Here is a 4,904-nt window from a genome sequence, read left to right as displayed (position 1 = left end):
GACTTGACAGCACTTAACAGTTTAACAGCATATGTAAGAAAAATATGTTAAATTAAATAAAAACTGAAATTAGAATAAATTGCAAAATTAATTTCTATTACTTAGATTTTTAGTCTCAGAAGGACTCATGAAAGTATATGCTCTGTATATGTAGTCAAGGTTTTAAACTGCAAGTATATTTTAGTATAGAGTTTTATATCAAGCAATCGTGGTGGTGCAGTTGGCAAGTGCTTGAGTGCTAACCAAAAGGTCAGTGGTTTGAACCCACCAGCCACTCTACAGAAGACGAGATGTGGCAATCTGCTTCTATAAAGATTTACAGCCGTCACACCTAAACCAAAGCCCTAAAAACAAACTTTCCATCAAAACTGCCTGGGACCAGCTCTACTCTGCCCGGTAACATTGCTGTGACTTAGAACTGACTTGCTGACAGCAGGTTCACATCAGAAGGGATGCTATGTAGTTCTAGATTTTTTCCTGATATCAAACCAAGATAGTTTAGACTATCTCGGTCTTCTTTCTTTCTTTCTTTTTTTTTCATAATCACCGATCTTAAATTTGAGGGGAGGCGGGCAATTTTCTAAATGTTTTCTACTTGGTTCAACATTTCCAGACAGCAATTACAAGCCAAATATCATTTCAGTAAATGAGAAATTCTTGTTTTCATGTACTGATTGGCTTTATTACACACTAAGGTTAATTGGGAATCTTTGTGGGCTGATCTGGGTAATGATGAACAGCTGCAATAGATTGCACCCCTTACCCCACACCCCCAACACACACACATCAGTTTGCCAGATCCTTGCCCAAACAAAACCTTGTGAAATGTGAGCCTCATTAAACTGCACTACAAACCCTGGTTGCAATTGTACTTGGGAAAGCATGACAAAAAAACATAATAAAACAAAAAAGCTGAAACAGAAATGTTCAAATTATTAACAGTGGCAACCATAGATGACTGCAGCTGTAAGATTTGATTACAGGAGACCCAGTGTATAGTACTTGATTAGATAATTGTTTATCCTTCAAGAGTAATCAATGCCACCCAAAGCAAAAAGGTGCTTACTTAGTATAAAGGCCTCAAGTGGCAGTTTTAATGTGTCCTTAATTGGCACTGTAGGATAAGCACTGGACTGCTAACCAAAAGGTTGTTGGTTTAAACCCACTAGACTTTCCTTGGAAACCTTATACAGGGTTCTTATGAGTTAGAACTGACTTGATGGCATTTAACAACAACAACATTAGACCATTATTGTTAGCTGCCCTTGTGTTGGCTCCCAAATCATGATGACCTCATGCACAACAGAATAAAATGCTATCTCGTTTGTGATGGTGAAACTGGTCCAGGGTCACAGAGCCAGTGGGTGTTTAGAGTATAAACTTGAGTTTAGGTCAGTACTACCCACCCCCAAGACTCACTCTCATCTTAATGGGCAGGTTAACAGAGAGTGCCATGCTGTTGTTGTTCAGTGTCGTAGAGTTGGTTCCAACCCATAGCAACACTGTGTAGGGTTTCGGAGGAGTAGCTGGTGAGTTTGAACAGCTGACCTTGCCATTTAAATTAACTTTGTAGTCCAGCGCATTAATCCATAGCACAGCACCAGGACTCTGAGAGTGTCATAAAGGGAAATTATACAGGAAATAATTACTAGGTCAGCAAATACTGCTCCTTTTACTTCTCATTTAGCTACATGCATATTTGAGAATATTTGTGAAGTATTGTGATGTGTTAGTGTTAGTGAGTTGAAGTTTTTAGATTAAAGAAACATACTTTTTATGATTTTATTATTATTAAGAATAATAAAGGGAGAGTTTGTTGTTAATGCTTTAGATGGAAGATGGATGTGGGGCACTTGGGCCCTCTTGCTGGCTTCTCCTCATCCAAAGACTCCCTTTCTCCTACCTCCACTTCCTTGATCTGATGGTTATCTTTATTTTGGGCTTGAGGGGGCTCAGTAAACTGTTTTGTCCCACAGTCTATTATTCTAATGGTCTTTTCATTATCTCTTGCCTTTCAATACATGATAGCATGAATGTAAAACAAGAACTTAAAAAGGCAGGTTTGTAATCTGAATTTGAACATGGGTTCAAATTCCAGGATAGGCATATGCTATCACACACTGCAAAACAAAATAAAACAAAATACTCCAAACCAGACCCACCATCTCAAAGAACTCTACTCAGCTAGGTTAGATGATTCATTGCAATGGCCACTCTGAACTCTGACATGCTACTCACAGTTACGGGGTTTATTAGAGAAGTTTACTAGTTACAATTCAGGAACAGAAATGATGAAGGCACGGTTTTTCAGTCACGACAGACTCTCCTCAGCCGTGCCCATAGGCAGGCCTCTCTCTGCACAGGCAATGCTAAAATGCTCTTTAGTTGTTGTTCTGAGGTGTCCTTGCCTCAGTACCAACTCAGAACCTTTGTGCACAACAGAACAAAATACTTTGTGGTCCTGAATCAACTTCACAATCATTGATAAGTATGAGCCAGGTCGGCTGCCATTGTGTCAATCAATCTTGTAGGGGATCTTCCTCTTTTTGTTGACCCTCCCCTTCAGCAAGCATGATGTGCTTCTCCATAGAATGGTTCTTCCTGATAATATATCTGAAGTATGATAGATAAAGTCTTGCCATTTTGGCTTCTAAGGAACATCCTGACTAAAAACACAGATTTGTTTTTTCTTCTTGCAGTCCGTGATACTTTACTATTCTTCTCTAAAATCATAACTCAAATGCATCAATTCTTCTACAATTTTCCTTATTCATTATGCAACTTTCACATTCATATGAAGCTATTGAAAATACTTTGGCTTGGGTCAGGTGCACCTTAGTACTCAAACTGACATCTTTGTTCTTGAACACTTTAAAGAGGTTTTCTGCAGCACATTTTCCTAATGTGTAATAATATGTCATTTGATATCTTGACTATTGCTTCCATAAGAGTTAATGGATAAATAAAGCAATAAATAAAGCAAAATGAAGTCTTTGACAACTTCAATCTTTTCTCTGTTTATCATGATGGTATTTATTGGTCCAGTGGTGAGATTTTTGTTTTCTTTCCTTTGAGGTACAACCCATACTGAAGGCTGTAGTCTTTGATTTTCCTCAATAAGTATTTTAAGTTCTCTTCACTTTCAGCAAGCAAGGTTGTATCAAATGTATATCACAGGTTGTTAATGAGTCTTCATCCAATCCTGATCCAACATTCTTCTTCATGTCATTCAGCTACTTGGATTGGTTAATATACTGATTGAATAAGTATGACAAAAGAAAACCACCTTAGCACACTCCTTTCCTGATTTTAGATCATTCAGTGTCTCTTTGTTCTGTCCAAATTACTACTTCTTGCTCTATACACAGGTTCTTCATGAGCACGATTAAGTATTCCAGAATATTCATTCTCTGAAATGTTGTTCATAACTTGTCATAATCCATACAATTGAAAGATTTTGCATAGTCAATAAAATACAGGTAGCCATTTGTCTGGTATTCTCTGTTTTCAATCAAGATCCATCTGATATTAGTAATTATATCCCTCATTCCACATCCTTATCTGAATCTGGCTTGAACGTCTGGCAGTTCCTGCCAATAAGCCATTTTTGAATTATCTTTAGCAAAATTTTATTTGCATGTGTTAATGACATTGCCTTATGAATTTCTCATTCTGTTGGATCATCTCACTTTGGAATGGGCAAAAATATCTCTTCCAATCAGCTAGACTGGGTTCTCTGGAGAAACAATACCAGGCTATATATATATAGGTATATAAAGAGAAGTTTATATCAAGGAAATAGTTCATGATTGTAGAGATAGGATTCCCAAGTGCAGGCCAAGCCAACCAAGATCAGCCGACAGCACCAAAGGCAGGGATCCCAAGTTGGGGCGCAGAGCAGGGCCTCGGTGCTGGAGCAGGGGTGGCAGCAAGGTGATGGTTGACCAAGGCCTGGGCAGATGCACTGCTAAACTGGTGGCACAGGGCACATGAACTGGGGCAACAGGAACAGGTATGCAGTGTCCTCTGGTGGGCATCTGGTTTTCCAGGAACACTCAGTGGGCAGGCTAGCAGGCAAATGCACAGTATAGCAGGCAAAGAACCAGAGGTTGGATGACGGCCCAGATGCAAGATCCAGGTCCAGTGGGAGAGAGTGTGAGTCTTTCCTGCATGTCCATTATATTGGGAGCAGGCCAAGCCCTCAAGGAAACATTCTTTCAATTGATTAGCTGCTCATACCCAATCATCATAGAATTGCTCATAGCTAATAATCATAGAGTTAACTCTCAACTGCCAAACAACTGGGAATCCTGGCTTAATCAAGTTGATACAGAACCTAGCTATTATAGCCAATTTTTTGGCATAGATGGTGAGTTCCTCCAGTGCTGCATCAGTGTGTTGAAAGATTTCAATTAGTATTCCATCAATTTCTGGATCCTCTTCTTTGCCAATGCCTTCAGTGCACCATGGACTTAGTCCTTCAATACCATTGGCTCTTGATCATTTGCTATCTTTTAAAATGGTTGAACAACAACCATTTCTTTTTGGTACAGTGATTCTGTGTATTCCTTCCAACTTCTTTTGATGTTTTCTGTGTCATTTTTCTATGGTGGTGGTGGTGGTGGTGATAAGCCATGGAGTCAGTTTCTACTCATAAGGACCCTGTACAGAGTTTCCAAGGCTATAAATCTTTACGGGAGCTGAAAGCCTCATCTCCCATGGAACAGCTGGTAGTTTAGAATGGCTGACCTTGAGATTAGCAGCCCGATTTGTAACCATTATACTACCAGATAGAATTCTTCAATATTTCAAGTTGAAGCTTGGATTTTTTTCCTTCAATTCTTTCAGCTTGGGAAATACTGAGCATGCTCTTCCCTTTTAGGTTTCTAACTCCAGAAGTTATT

General features: G+C 39.1%; 1 pseudogene; it reads right to left on the bottom strand.

The window, feature by feature from the left end:
* Positions 1 to 4,037, bottom strand: part of LOC102838535 — a 55,601-nt pseudogene extending 51,564 nt beyond the window's left edge.
* Positions 4,038 to 4,904: the final 867 nt, after the last annotated feature.

Source organism: Chrysochloris asiatica, unplaced genomic scaffold (assembly GCF_000296735.1).
Source record: "Chrysochloris asiatica unplaced genomic scaffold, ChrAsi1.0 scaffold00027, whole genome shotgun sequence".
NCBI lineage: Eukaryota > Metazoa > Chordata > Mammalia > Afrosoricida > Chrysochloridae > Chrysochloris > Chrysochloris asiatica.
The sequence above is the reverse complement of the archived record's forward strand: the minus strand, read 5'-3'. Positions and strand labels throughout refer to the sequence as shown.